Raw genomic sequence first — 15,642 nt, forward strand, 5'->3', positions numbered from 1 at the left:
AAGTGGGCCTTCTTTTATCTTCCATTCAAGCAATCTTTGACAGACCCCTTTATTATAGAGCTTTTCAAGGATTAAAGATAAGGCACTTACAAAGGAGTCCCAAATACTCAGAGATGGTTGACTTCTGTAATATGGGTCGTAGACTAAAAGCAGCGCAAAAACAGAGTGCAACAGGGTCCAAAAAATTGAGTGTCACAAGAGAGTTTGCATGCAAGCGTATCCTTTTACAGATCCAGAGATATACTCATGCAATTTTTGTTTTTAGGCCAGAACGTGCATGATGAAAAAAACATTGTTTTTAAAAAGCGCATTGCAGAATATCAGTACTTTGATGTGGGAAAACTTCAAAACTTTCAAGCAAAATATTTGTAGGCAGCTTACAGCAAGTTGTTGTGGCCGAGTGGTTAAGGCGATGGACTCGAAATCCATTGGGGTATCCCCGCGCAGTTTCGAATCCTGCCAACAATGAGAATCTTTTTATTATCGGCTACAATTTCAGAAGTTAACCTTTAGTATTTCTTCCATTTCAGTTTTATAAATAGGTGGCTTATTTTTGTGTCACTATTGCCTCTCCACATATTTGTTATCGCTACCTCTTTCATGTCTTTGCTACACCTCATTCCTACTTTAGCACTGGTGTAAACGCTTCAAATTATTATACCGTTGCTCTCTCATTCATACCTGCGCATGCACTTGAAAGTTACTTTACCAATAAAAGACGCAAAGAGAGAAATAGAACAAAAGTGCTGGCTGGATTGGCAAACACACTTCATAAAACTGCATTTTCTTTTTTATTCTCCCCCGTGTTACATGCTTAACCTCCCCATGTGTAATTTCTCTTAACCTGCTGTCCCAGGAAGAGAATTTCATCTACAGGCTCTTTCTGTGTTTTTTTCCCTAGTCTGTCTTTCCCATTTCTTAGCTGTGTAACTGTTCCTTTACGCGCTCTATTTAAACGCCATCAATCTCATTTGAGCTCCTTGCTCCCGCTTCTGTTTTCTCCACCTCTCATACTGCCAGTTCTCTCTTTCTCTGTGGTTGGTGGCTACTTTCCTGAGCTTCCGAAGCCACGTGGTTCCTGCCTCTTGTTGTCAGACTTGAATTGGAAAAGGAACTATATTAACAAGCCTTTACCACTCACACACGGCGGAAGTTTATACTTTAATTCAGTGAGCTAAGAAAAGCGTGTTGTGGGTCCCCTACGAGCCATGGTGCTTGCTTCATCATGATTTGGCACCAGTCATTAGCCGCAGCTCTGCTAATGAGCCACTGAGGTCAGTTTCAATATTTACTCAAAAACATAACCATGCAGCCCACCCCTCAACTGTGTATTTATCTTGCTTTTCTGCTGTTCGTGTGATTAGCTGGGAGGAGCTCACGGCGACATCCTCCCTATAAAAGTGTAGATGGATCACTCTCTAACTCTTTCTTGCTTCACATACAAATGGCTTGAAAGGTGCAGGGAAGATGCAGGTCTAATAGACAGAATAGAAGGTCTGTGCCAGGTGGGTTTCTCTGCATTGGTGTCCCATCACAGGTCCGCAAGTGTAATGTGTGATCTTTGACTCCTGGCATTTAACAAGCAGGCGGCCAGGAAACGGTTTCAGCCTATCAACCACTGAGGAGACGCAGCCTCTGAATGAGGAATGAGGAAGCAATGAATACATCCAGCCTATCACAGGAACAGCCCTGAGTGTTCCGAATTATAAATTCTCCATGTCACTGTATGTCGTTGAGCCCAAGTAGCTCGCCGTGATCGTATAGTGGTTAGTACTCTGCGTTGTGGCCGCAGCAACCTCGGTTCGAATCCGAGTCACGGCATTGTGGTTGGCAATGTCACGGCAGTTGGGTGTTAATTTTACAGAATTAGCAAATGTACCAGTGGTTTTTGTAAAATGTCTATTAAAAACAGATCCTTTCAAATGTTTAAACCATCTAACAACAAATGATTTAAACTCGCATGATTATAAGCTGTAGCTATAATGTATTTACTTACATAAATTATCGTTCTTGAACCTATTGGGGGTGGAGGGGGAGCGGAGCTCACCCCCCAAGTGCAGTTGAGTGACCTGTGTTGTGGCTCTCTAGAGGGAAGGCACAAATTTTGCTGTCACCCAGCCCAATCCAGACGTGTATTGGGGCCAGGTTTCAGGCAAATAGAGCAGTAAGTGCAGAGACATGTTCACTCTCTAAAAGTGGCATTTCTAAAATAGTAAAGTTAAATCCAACCTCACCAGTAAGTAGGATTTTCAATAAATAAATAAAGCTACTCCTCTCCGATATGGAATTACCAAATAAAAAGTATAGGGGAATACACAGAGCTAACCTATGAGAAGGGTAGACCTCACAGTAGTGAAAAATGAAATAGACTGTTTGGTACTTACAGGACACGCAAACCACCAAAGTACATATCTTATTTTTTACTTACATAGCATCATGCACCTAGGACTACCTAGGGCCTACCTTAGGTATAAATTATATGTAATAAAAGGGGAGTTTAAGGCTTGTCAAGTAGGCTGGGACTCCCCTGGGAGACCCCTAAGTCTATGCCCAGAACCATAACTCTGCCAGTCGAGTACTTACCTAAAAGCCGATAACTCACTTTTCTTCCATAGGCTAACATTGAGTGGTTTCACTTGGAAATTCTTCTATGTGGTGTGGAGTTTTGGAACTTTAAAATATTCATCTAAAATCAGCCGAACAACGAATTCTGATTTACTCACCTGTTATCAGGAGAGACCTCAGTGCTGCATCTTGGAGCTCAGTACTGACCCTGAAAAGTAATTTTAACCGTACTTACCAGTAACTCGAATTTCCTTCCATGGGATATCATTGCCTGCTTTTTGCTGAAAATTTTCTAAGTGTCGATTTTTGAAACTTACAAATATTCTTTAAAAATCGTACCAACTGTGAAAACGTAATTGTTTACCTGTTTTAGATAGATGTCCCAGTACTGAGCCTAGGAGCCCAGCACTGGATTACAAAAGTAACGAGAACGTACTTTACCCGTAACTTGAATTTTCTTCCATAGGAAACCATTGACTGTTTTTCTGTGAAATTTCTTCTAAGTGTCGATTTTGCAAACATGTAAATATTCCTTAAAAATCGCCTGTATAACTTAAACGCAGTTTCTCAACTGCTTACAGGTGGTACAGTAGTGCTGGATCTAGGATCCAACACTGACCTAGAAAACGTAACCATAACCCCACTTACCTGCTAAGTGAATTTCCTTCCATAGGATAACATTGGTAATTTGATCAGCAAAAGTTTCAAAGTGTCAACTTTTAAAATAGCAAAATATTGCTTAAAAATCACAACAGTAACTAAAACGAATTTACTCACTTGTTTCCAAGAACTATCCCAGGACTGAATCTAGGATCCAGTCCTGGATTTAGAAAAGTAATCCTGAAAGTAATTAATTGCATATAACTTAAAATTCCCATTGAGCTCAATGTATTATTGTGATTCAAATTGTGTTGCCTATTGCAATAAACTGTAACTATGACCTGCAAAAGTCAATTGCCTATTGCAAAGTATTTAACTAAAGCATCTCATTCTGAGAAAGTATATTTTGATACCTATTGTTGGTTCTAAAATAAAACAACAATATCTTTTGTATGCAAACCAATGGCCTAGAGTTCAGTTCTTGAGTGTGTGAGACCATTTGCTGACTGAGTGTGTACAACAAATGTTTTACACTGTACTCTGATACTGCCTTACTGCTCGGCAAGCTACCACTTTAGAGAGTAAGGTTATATCTAACTTTAGCCTCTGCCAAACCTCTGGGGACTGGGGACTCTGTGCACACTGTACCTATTTGGGAACAGTATATACAGAGCCACTTTCTCACAGTAGTGATAAAGTGATTAGAGTCCTACGGCCAACATAAAGATACAGCAAAACGTGAGGTGAAAAGCAAAAAGGTTGCTGGTAGGCCACCTTAAGGATGCCAGGTCTAACAAAAACTGAACTAAGGATAACATGAGTAAAACATCAGGTTTCTCTACTGCATTTGGTGAGACAAGTGGGCCTTCTTTTATCTTCTATTCAAGCAATCTTTGACAGACCCCTTTATTATAGAGCTTTTCAAGGATTAAAGATAAGGCACTTACAAAGGAGTCCCATATACTCAGAGATGGTTGACTTCGATAATATGGGTCGTAGACTAAAAGCAGCGCAAAAACAGAGTGCAACAGGGTCCAAAAAACTTGAGTGCCACAAGAGAGTTTGAATGCAAGCGTATCCTTTTACAGATCCAGAGATATACTCATGCAATTTTTATTTTTAGGACAGAACGTGCATGATGAAAAAAACATTGTTTTTAAAAAGCGCATTGCAGAATATCAGTACTATGATGTGGGAAAACTTCAAAACTTTCAAACAAAATATTTGTAGGCAGCTTACAGCAAGTTGTTGTGGCCGAGTGGTTAAGGCGATGGACTAGAAATCCATTGGGGTATCCCCGCGCAGGTTCGAATCCTGCCAACAACGAGAATCTTTTTATTATCGGCTACAATTTCAGAAGTTAACCTTTAGTATTTCTTCCATTTCAGTTTTATAAATAGGTGGCTTATTTTTGTGTCACTATTGCCTCTCCACATATTTGTTATCGCTACCTCTTTCATGTCTTTGCTACACCTCATTCCTACTTTAGCACTGGTGTAAACGCTTCAAATTATTATACGGTTGCTCTCTCATTCATACCTGCGCATGCACTTGAAAGTTACTTTACCAATAAAAGACGCAAAGAGAGAAATAGAACAAAAGTGCTGGCTGGATTGGCAAACACACTTCATAAAACTGCATTTTCTTTTTTATTCTCCCCCGTGTTACATGCTTAACCTCCCTATGTGTAATTTCTCTTAACCTGCTGTCCCAGGAAGAGAATTTCATCTACAGGCTCTTTCTGTGTTTTTTTCCCTAGTCTGTCTTTCCCATTTCTTAGCTGTGTAACTGTTCCTTTACGCGCTCTATTTAAATGCCATCAATCTCATTTGAGCTCCTTGCTCCCGCTTCTGTTTTCTCCACCTCTCATACTGCCAGTTCTCTCTTTCTCTGTGGTTGGTGGCTACTTTCCTGAGCTTCTGAAGCCACGTGGTTCCTGCCTCTTGTTGTCAGACTTGAATTGGAAAAGGAACCATATTAACAAGCCTTTACCACTCACACACGGCGGAAGTTTATACTTTAATTCAGTGAGCTAAGAAAAGCGTGTTGTGGGTCCCCTACGAGCCATGGTGCATGCTTCATCATGATTTGGCACCAGTCATTAGCCGCAGCTCTGCTAATGAGCCACTGAGGTCAGTTTCAATATTTACTCAAAAACATAACCATGCAGCCCACCCCTCAACTGTGTATTTATCTTGCTTTTCTGCTGTTCGTGTGATTAGCTGGGAGGAGCTCACGGCGACATCCTCCCTATAAAAGTGTAGATGGATCACTCTCTAACTCTTTCTTGCTTCACATACAAATGGCTTGAAAGGTGCAGGGAAGATGCAGGTCTAATAGACAGAATAGAAGGTCTGTGCCAGGTGGGTTTCTCTGCATTGGTGTCCCATCACAGGTCCGCAATTGTAATGTGTGATCTTTGACTCCTGGCATTTCACAAGCAGGCGGCCAGGAAACGGTTTCAGCCTATCAACCACTGAGGAGACGCAGCCTCTGAATGAGGAATGAGGAAGCAATGAATACATCCAGCCTATCACAGGAACAACCCTGAGTGTTCCGAATTATAAATTCTCCATGTCATTGTATGTCGTTGAGCCCAAGTAGCTCGCCGTGATCGTATAGTGGTTAGTACTCTGCGTTGTGGCCGCAGCAACCTCGGTTCGAATCCGAGTCACGGCATTGTGGTTGGCAATGTCACGGCAGTTGGGTGTTAATTTTACAGAATTAGCAAATGTACCAGTGGTTTTTGTAAAATGTCTATTAAAAACAGATCCTTTCAAATATTTAAACCATCTAACAACAAATGATTTAAACTCGCATGATTATAAGCTGTAGCTATAATGTATTTACTTACATAAATTATCGTTCTTGAACCTATTGGGGGTGGAGGGGGAGCGGAGATCACCCCCCAGGTGCAGTTGAGTGACCTGTGTTGTGGCTCTCTAGAGGGAAGGCACACATTTTGCTGTCACCCAGCCCAATCCAGACGTGTATTGGGGCCAGGTTTCAGGCAAATAGAGCAGTAAGTGCAGAGATATGTTCACTCTCTAAAAGTGGCATTTCTAAAATAGTAAAGTTAAATCCAACCTCACCAGTAAGTAGGATTTTCAATAAATAAATAAAGCTACTCCTCTCCGATATGGAATTACCAAATTAAAAGTATAGGGGAATACACAGAGCTAACCTATGAGAGGGGTAGACCTCACAGTAGTGAAAAATGAAATAGACTGTTTGGTACTTACAGGACACGCGAACCACCAAAGTACATAGCTTATTTTTTACTTACATAGCATCATGCACCTAGGACTACCTAGGGCCTACCTTAGGTGTAAATTATATGTAATAAAAGGGGAGTTTAAGGCTTGGCAAGTAGGCTGGGACTCCCCTGGGAGACCCCTGAGTCTATGCCCAGAACCATAACTCTGCCAGTCGAGTACTTACCTAAAAGCCGATAATTCACTTTTCTTCCATAGGCTAACATTGAGTGGTTTCACTTGGAAATTCTTCTAAGTGGTGTGGAGTTTTGGAACTTTAAAATATTCATCTAAAATCAGCCGAACAACGAATTCTGATTTACTCACCTGTTATCAGGAGAGACCTCAGTGCTGCATCTTGGAGCTCAGTACTGACCCTGAAAAGTAATTTTAACCGTACTTACCAGTAACTCGAATTTCCTTCCATGGGATATCATTGCCTGCTTTTTGCTGAACATTTTCTAAGTGTCGATTTTTGAAACTTACAAATATTCTTTAAAAATCGTACCAACTGTGAAAACGTAGTTGTTTACCTGTTTTAGATAGATGTCCCAGTACTGAGCCTAGGAGCCCAGCACTGGATTACAAAAGTAACGAGAACGTACTTTACCCGTAACTTGAATTTTCTTCCATAGGAAACCATTGACTGTTTTTCTGTGAAATTTCTTCTAAGTGTCGATTTTGCAAACATGTAAATATTCCTTAAAAATCGCCTGTATAACTTAAACGCAGTTTCTCAACTGCTTACAGGTGGTACAGTAGTGCTGGATCTAGGATCCAACACTGACCTAGAAAAAGTAACCATAACCCCACTTACCTGCTAAGTGAATTTCCTTCCATAGGATAACATTGGTAATTTGATCAGCAAAAGTTTCTAAGTGTCAGCTTTTAAAATAGCAAAATATTGCTTAAAAATCACAACAGTAACTAAAACGAATTTACTCACTTGTTTCCAAGAACTGTCCCAGGACTGAATCTAGGATCCAGTCCTGGATTTAGAAAAGTAATCCTGAAAGTAATTAATTGCATATAACTTAAAATTCCCATTGAGCTCAATGTATTATTGTGATTCAAATTGTGTTGCCTATTGCAATAAACTGTAACTATGACCTGCAAAAGTCAATTGCCTATTGCAAAGTATTTAACTAAAGCATCTCATTCTGAGAAAGTATATTTTGATACCTATTGTTGGTTCTAAAATAAAACAACAATATCTTTTGTATGGAAACCAATGGCCTAGAGTTCAGTTCTTGAGTGTGTGAGACCATTTGCTGACTGAGTGTGTACAACAAATGTTTTACACTGTACTCTGATACTGCCTTACTGCTCGGCAAGCTACCACTTTAGAGAGTAAGGTTATATCTAACTTTAGCCTCTGCCAAACCTCTGGGGACTGGGGACTCTGTGCACACTGTACCTATTTGGGAACAGTATATACAGAGCCACTTTCTCACAGTAGTGATAAAGTGATTAGAGTCCTAAGGCCAACATAAAGATACAGCAAAACGTGAGGTGAAAAGCAAAAAGGTTGCTGGTAGGCCACCTTAAGGATGCCAGGTCTAACAAAAACTGAACTAAGGATAACATGAGTAAAACATCAGGTTTCTCTACTGCATTTGGTGAGACAAGTGGGCCTTCTTTTATCTTCCATTCAAGCAATCTTTGACAGACCCCTTTATTATAGAGCTTTTCAAGGATTAAAGATAAGGCACTTACAAAGGAGTCCCAAATACTCAGAGATGGTTGACTTCTGTAATATGGGTCGTAGACTAAAAGCAGCGCAAAAACAGAGTGCAACAGGGTCCAAAAAACTTGAGTGCCACAAGAGAGTTTGAATGCAAGCGTATCCTTTTACAGATCCAGAGATATACTCATGCAATTTTTGTTTTTAGGACAGAACGTGCATGATGAAAAAAACATTGTTTTTAAAAAGCGCATTGCAGAATATCAGTACTTTGATGTGGGAAAACTTCAAAACTTTCAAACAAAATATTTGTAGGCAGCTTACAGCAAGTTGTTGTGGCCGAGTGGTTAAGGCGATGGACTAGAAATCCATTGGGGTATCCCCGCGCTGGTTCGAATCCTGCCAACAACGAGAATCTTTTTATTATCGGCTACAATTTCAGAAGTTAACCTTTAGTATTTCTTCCATTTCAGTTTTATAAATAGGTGGCTTATTTTTGTGTCACTATTGCCTCTCCACATATTTGTTATCGCTACCTCTTTCATGTCTTTGCTACACCTCATTCCTACTTTAGCACTGGTGTAAACGCTTCAAATTATTATACGGTTGCTCTCTCATTCATACCTGCGCATGCACTTGAAAGTTACTTTACCAATAAAAGACGCAAAGAGAGAAATAGAACAAAAGTGCTGGCTGGATTGGCAAACACACTTCATAAAACTGCATTTTCTTTTTTATTCTCCCCCGTGTTACATGCTTAACCTCCCCATGTGTAATTTCTCTTAACCTGCTGTCCCAGGAAGAGAATTTCATCTACAGGCTCTTTCTGTGTTTTTTTCCCTAGTCTGTCTTTCCCATTTCTTAGCTGTGTAACTGTTCCTTTACGCGCTCTATTTAAACGCCATCAATCTCATTTGAGCTCCTTGCTCCTGCTTCTGTTTTCTCCACCTCTCATACTGCCAGTTCTCTCTTTCTCTGTGGTTGGTGGCTACTTTCCTGAGCTTCCGAAGCCACGTGGTTCCTGCCTCTTGTTGTCAGACTTGAATTGGAAAAGGAACCATATTAACAAGCCTTTACCACTCACACACGGCGGAAGTTTATACTTTAATTCAGTGAGCTAAGAAAAGCGTGTTGTGGGTCCCCTACGAGCCATGGTGCATGCTTCATCATGATTTGGCACCAGTCATTAGCCGCAGCTCTGCTAATGAGCCACTGAGGTCAGTTTCAATATTTACTCAAAAACATAACCATGCAGCCCACCCCTCAACTGTGTATTTATCTTGCTTTTCTGCTGTTCGTGTGATTAGCTGGGAGGAGCTCACGGCGACATCCTCCCTATAAAAGTGTAGATGGATCACTCTCTAACTCTTTCTTGCTTCACATACAAATGGCTTGAAAGGTGCAGGGAAGATGCAGGTCTAATAGACAGAATAGAAGGTCTGTGCCAGGTGGGTTTCTCTGCATTGGTGTCCCATCACAGGTCCGCAAGTGTAATGTGTGATCTTTGACTCCTGGCATTTCACAAGCAGGCGGCCAGGAAACGGTTTCAGCCTATCAACCACTGAGGAGACGCAGCCTCTGAATGAGGAATGAGGAAGCAATGAATACATCCAGCCTATCACAGGAACAGCCCTGAGTGTTCCGAATTATAAATTCTCCATGTCACTGTATGTCGTTGAGCCCAAGTAGCTCGCCGTGATCGTATAGTGGTTAGTACTTTGCGTTGTGGCCGCAGCAACCTCGGTTCGAATCCGAGTCACGGCATTGTGGTTGGCAATGTCACGGCAGTTGGGTGTTAATTTTACAGAATTAGCAAATGTACCAGTGGTTTTTGTAAAATGTCTATTAAAAACAGATCCTTTCAAATATTTAAACCATCTAACAACAAATGATTTAAACTCGCATGATTATAAGCTGTAGCTATAATGTATTTACTTACATAAATTATCGTTCTTGAACCTATTGGGGGTGGAGGGGGAGCGGAGATCACCCCCCAGGTGCAGTTGAGTGACCTGTGTTGTGGCTCTCTAGAGGGAAGGCACACATTTTGCTGTCACCCAGCCCAATCCAGACGTGTATTGGGGCCAGGTTTCAGGCAAATAGAGCAGTAAGTGCAGAGATATGTTCACTCTCTAAAAGTGGCATTTCTAAAATAGTAAAGTTAAATCCAACCTCACCAGTAAGTAGGATTTTCAATAAATAAATAAAGCTACTCCTCTCCGATATGGAATTACCAAATTAAAAGTATAGGGGAATACACAGAGCTAACCTATGAGAGGGGTAGACCTCACAGTAGTGAAAAATGAAATAGACTGTTTGGTACTTACAGGACACGCGAACCACCAAAGTACATAGCTTATTTTTTACTTACATAGCATCATGCACCTAGGACTACCTAGGGCCTACCTTAGGTGTAAATTATATGTAATAAAAGGGGAGTTTAAGGCTTGGCAAGTAGGCTGGGACTCCCCTGGGAGACCCCTGAGTCTATGCCCAGAACCATAACTCTGCCAGTCGAGTACTTACCTAAAAGCCGATAACTCACTTTTCTTCCATAGGCTAACATTGAGTGGTTTCACTTGGAAATTCTTCTAAGTGGTGTGGAGTTTTGGAACTTTAAAATATTCATCTAAAATCAGCCGAACAACGAATTCTGATTTACTCACCTGTTATCAGGAGAGACCTCAGTGCTGCATCTTGGAGCTCGGTACTGACCCTGAAAAGTAATTTTAACCGTACTTACCAGTAACTCGAATTTCCTTCCATGGGATATCATTGCCTGCTTTTTGCTGAAAATTTTCTAAGTGTCGATTTTTGAAACTTACAAATATTCTTTAAAAATCGTACCAACTGTGAAAACGTAATTGTTTACCTGTTTTAGATAGATGTCCCAGTACTGAGCCTAGGAGCCCAGCACTGGATGACAAAAGTAACGAGAACGTACTTTACCCGTAACTTGAATTTTCTTCCATAGGAAACCATTGACTGTTTTTCTGTGAAATTTCTTCTAAGTGTCGATTTTGCAAACATGTAAATATTCCTTAAAAATCGCCTGTATAACTTAAACGCAGTTTCTCAACTGCTTACAGGTGGTACAGTAGTGCTGGATCTAGGATCCAACACTGACCTAGAAAAAGTAACCATAATCCCACTTACCTGCTAAGTGAATTTCCTTCCATAGGATAACGTTGGTATTTTGATCAGCAAAAGTTTCTAAGTGTCAACTTTTAAAATAGCAAAATATTGCTTAAAAATCACAACAGTAACTAAAACGAATTTACTCACTTGTTTCCAAGAACTGTCCCAGGACTGAATCTAGGATCCAGTCCTGGATTTAGAAAAGTAATCCTGAAAGTAATTAATTGCATATAACTTAAAATTCCCATTGAGCTCAATGTATTATTGTGATTCAAATTGTGTTGCCTATTGCATTAAACTGTAACTATGACCTGCAAAAGTCAATTGCCTATTGCAAAGTATTTAACTAAAGCATCTCATTCTGAGCAAGTATATTTTGATACCTATTGTTGGTTCTAAAATAAAACAACAATATCTTTTGTATGCAAACCAATGGCCTAGAGTTCAGTTCTTGAGTGTGTGAGACCATTTGCTGACTGAGTGTGTACAACAAATGTTTTACACTGTACTCTGATACTGCCTTACTGCTCGGCAAGCTACCACTTTAGAGAGTAAGGTTATATCTAACTTTAGCCTCTGGCAAACCTCTGGGGACTCTGTGCACACTGTACCTATTTGGGAACAGTATATACAGAGCCACTTTCTCACAGTAGTGATAAAGTGATTTGAGTCCTAAGGCCAACATAAAGATACAGCAAAACGTGAGGTGAAAAGCAAAAAGGTTGCTGGTAGGCCACCTTAAGGATGCCAGGTCTACCAAAAACTGAACTAAGGATAACATGAGTAAAACATCAGGTTTCTCTACTGCATTTGGTGAGACAAGTGGGCCTTCTTTTATCTTCCATTCAAGCAATCTTTGACAGACCCCTTTATTATAGAGCTTTTCAAGGATTAAAGATAAGGCACTTACAAAGGAGTCCCAAATACTCAGAGATGGTTGACTTCTGTAATATGGGTCGTAGACTAAAAGCAGCGCAAAAACAGAGTGCAACAGGGTCCAAAAAACTTGAGTGCCACAAGGGAGTTTGAATGCAAGCGTATCCTTTTACAGATCCAGAGATGTACTCATGCAATTTTTGTTTTTAGGACAGAACGTGCATGATGAAAAAAACATTGTTTTTAAAAAGCGCATTGCAGAATATCAGTACTTTGATGTGGGAAAACTTCAAAACTTTCAAACAAAATATTTGTAGGCAGCTTACAGCAAGTTGTTGTGGCCGAGTGGTTAAGGCGATGGACTCGAAATCCATTGGGGTATCCCCGCGCAGGTTCGAATCCTGCCAACAACGAGAATCTTTTTATTATCGGCTACAATTTCAGAAGTTAACCTTTAGTATTTCTTCCATTTCAGTTTTATAAATAGGTGGCTTATTTTTGTGTCACTATTGCCTCTCCACATATTTGTTATCGCTACCCCTTTCATGTCTTTGCTACACCTCATTCCTACTTTAGCACTGGTGTAAACGCTTCAAATTATTATACCGTTGCTCTCTCATTCATACCTGCGCATGCACTTGAAAGTTACTTTACCAATAAAAGACGCAAAGAGAGAAATAGAACAAAAGTGCTGGCTGGATTGGCAAACACACTTCATAAAACTGCATTTTCTTTTTTAATCTCCCCCGTGTTACATGCTTAACCTCCCCATGTGTAATTTCTCTTAACCTGCTGTCCCAGGAAGAGAATTTCATCTACAGGCTCTTTCTGTGTTTTTTTCCCTAGTCTGTCTTTCCCATTTCTTAGCTGTGTAACTGTTCCTTTACGCGCTCTATTTAAACGCCATCAATCTCATTTGAGCTCCTTGCTCCCGCTTCTGTTTTCTCCACCTCTCATACTGCCAGTTCTCTCTTTCTCTGTGGTTGGTGGCTACTTTCCTGAGCTTCCGAAGCCACGTGGTTCCTGCCTCTTGTTGTCAGGCTTGAATTGGAAAAGGAACCATATTAACAAGCCTTTACCACACACACACGGCGGAAGTTTATACTTTAATTCAGTGAGCTAAGAAAAGCGTGTTGTGGGTCCCCTACGAGCCATGGTGCTTGCTTCATCATGATTTGGCACCAGTCATTAGCTGCAGCTCTGCTAATGAGCCACTGAGGTCAGTTTCAATATTTACTCAAAAACATAACCATGCAGCCCACCCCTCAACTGTGTATTTATCTTGCTTTTCTGCTGTTCGTGTGATTAGCTGGGAGGAGCTCACGGCGACATCCTCCCTATAAAAGTGTAGATGGATCACTCTCTAACTCTTTCTTGCTTCACATACAAATGGCTTGAAAGGTGCAGGGAAGATGCAGGTCTAATAGACAGAATAGAAGGTCTGTGCCAGGTGGGTTTCTCTGCATTGGTGTCCCATCACAGGTCCGCAAGTGTAATGTGTGAACTTTGACTCCTGGCATTTCACAAGCAGGCGGCCAGGAAACGGTTTCAGCCTATCAACCACTGAGGAGACGCAGCCTCTGAATGAGGAATGAGGAAGCAATGAATACATCCAGCCTATCACAGGAATAGCCCTGAGTGTTCCGAATTATAAATTCTCCATGTCACTGTATGTCGTTGAGCCCAAGTAGCTCGCCGTGATCGTATAGTGGTTAGTACTCTGCGTTGTGGCCGCAGCAACCTCGGTTTGAATCCGAGTCACGGCATTGTGGTTGGCAATGTCACGGCAGTTGGGTGTTAATTTTACAGAATTAGCAAATGTGCCAGTGGTTTTTGTAAAATGTCTATTAAAAACAGATCCTTTCAAATATTTAAACCATCTAACAACAAATGATTTAAACTCGCATGATTATAAGCTGTAGCTATAATGTATTTACTTACATAAATTATCGTTCTTGAACCTATTGGGGGTGGAGGGGGAGCGGAGCTCACCCCCCAGGTGCAGTTGAGTGACCTGTGTTGTGGCTCTCTAGAGGGAAGGCACAAATTTTGCTGTCACCCAGCCCAATCCAGACGTGTATTGGGGCCAGGTTTCAGGCAAATAGAGCAGTAAGTGCAGAGACATGTTCACTCTCTAAAAGTGGCATTTCTAAAATAGTAAAGTTAAATCCAACCTCACCAGTAAGTAGGATTTTCAATAAATAAATAAAGCTACTCCTCTCCGATATGGAATTACCAAATAAAAAGTATAGGGGAATACACAGAGCTAACCTATGAGAGGGGTAGACCTCACAGTAGTGAAAAATGAAATAGACTGTTTGGTACTTACAGGACACGCGAACCACCAAAGTACATATCTTATTTTTTACTTACATAGCATCATGCACCTAGGACTACCTAGGGCCTACCTTAGGTGTAAATTATATGTAATAAAAGGGGAGTTTAAGGCTTGGCAAGTAGGCTGCGACTCCCCTGGGAGACCCCTGAGTCTATGCCCAGAACCATAACTCTGCCAGTCGAGTACTTACCTAAAAGCCGATAACTCACTTTTCTTCCATAGGCTAAAATTTCGTTGTTTCACTTGGAAATTCTTCTAAGTGGTGTGGAGTTTTGGAACTTTAAAATATTCATCTAAAATCAGCCGAACAACGAATTCTGATTTACTCACCTGTTATCAGGAGAGACCTCAGTGCTGCATCTTGGAGCTCAGTACTGACCCTGAAAAGTAATTTTAACCGTACTTACCAGTAACTCGAATTTCCTTCCATGGGATATCATTGCCTGCTTTTTGCTGAAAATTTTCTAAGTGTCGATTTTTGAAACTTACAAATATTCTTTAAAAATCGTACCAACTGTGAAAACGTAATTGTTTACCTGTTTTAGATAGATGTCCCAGTACTGAGCCTAGGAGCCCAGCACTGGATTACAAAAGTAACGAGAACGTACTTGTTGTAATCGCCTACTTGGTACGTTCCTTTCCCCCCCTCCTTCCTCCTCCCTTGGTTCTTCCCTCTCCCTGTCACCAACATTCCATTGCACCCTTCCTCTGACTAGGCTGGTTCCTGTGGTGGTGTATGACCATTAAAGAAGAGTTCTTACTTACCTGCCTTCTGGTCATCTTTATAACACTGGCGACGTCTTGCTGTGTGGGGACGGCTCACCATCACCCCCAATTCTTCAATTCCAGCTCTCCTGTGTCGGCGGTCGTGAGTACCTGGGAGGCTCCGCTGTTTCTAAATTCTTCAAAGTAAGACTGTTACTGTGCTGATTAAAGAGGTGTTTTATCCCTTCAATTTCGCAAGTGTGCTTCTGCCTGCATGTGGCTGAGAGAAGGAGGGAGTTTGCCACTTTAGCTTCGCCTTCGTGACCTTGTGACACTTGCTCTGTGTGTTGGCCTCTTAGCGCTGCCTTTCCTGTCCTGCCGTGGCTCCGTCTGTGAAGGGTATGATTTCGACTGTGTGATTAGTCGGGTTTCTCCCTGCTTCTGCGGACCTAAGGAGCGTTTCAGCCGCCTTTGTTGCAATT

General features: G+C 41.1%; 7 non-coding genes across 7 annotated transcripts; all 7 read left to right on the top strand.

Moving 5' to 3' along the window:
* Positions 1-386: 386 nt before the first annotated feature.
* TRNAS-CGA (transfer RNA serine (anticodon CGA)) lies at positions 387-468 on the top strand. The gene has a single exon. It is a non-coding gene; the product is annotated as a tRNA-Ser (tRNA).
* Positions 469-1,749: 1,281 nt separating this feature from the next.
* TRNAH-GUG (transfer RNA histidin (anticodon GUG)) lies at positions 1,750-1,821 on the top strand. Its single transcript has one exon. It is a non-coding gene; the product is annotated as a tRNA-His (tRNA).
* Positions 1,822-4,409: 2,588 nt separating this feature from the next.
* Positions 4,410-4,491, top strand: TRNAS-AGA (transfer RNA serine (anticodon AGA)). Its single transcript has one exon. It is a non-coding gene; the product is annotated as a tRNA-Ser (tRNA).
* A 1,281-nt stretch (positions 4,492-5,772) lies between these two features.
* TRNAH-GUG (transfer RNA histidin (anticodon GUG)) lies at positions 5,773-5,844 on the top strand. The gene has a single exon. It is a non-coding gene; the product is annotated as a tRNA-His (tRNA).
* Positions 5,845-8,432: 2,588 nt separating this feature from the next.
* TRNAS-AGA (transfer RNA serine (anticodon AGA)) lies at positions 8,433-8,514 on the top strand. The gene has a single exon. It is a non-coding gene; the product is annotated as a tRNA-Ser (tRNA).
* A 1,281-nt stretch (positions 8,515-9,795) lies between these two features.
* Positions 9,796-9,867, top strand: TRNAH-GUG (transfer RNA histidin (anticodon GUG)). The gene has a single exon. It is a non-coding gene; the product is annotated as a tRNA-His (tRNA).
* A 2,581-nt stretch (positions 9,868-12,448) lies between these two features.
* TRNAS-CGA (transfer RNA serine (anticodon CGA)) lies at positions 12,449-12,530 on the top strand. Its single transcript has one exon. It is a non-coding gene; the product is annotated as a tRNA-Ser (tRNA).
* Positions 12,531-15,642: the final 3,112 nt, after the last annotated feature.

This window comes from Triturus cristatus, chromosome 12 (genome assembly GCF_964204655.1).
Source record: "Triturus cristatus chromosome 12, aTriCri1.1, whole genome shotgun sequence".
NCBI classification, from domain to species: domain Eukaryota; kingdom Metazoa; phylum Chordata; class Amphibia; order Caudata; family Salamandridae; genus Triturus; species Triturus cristatus.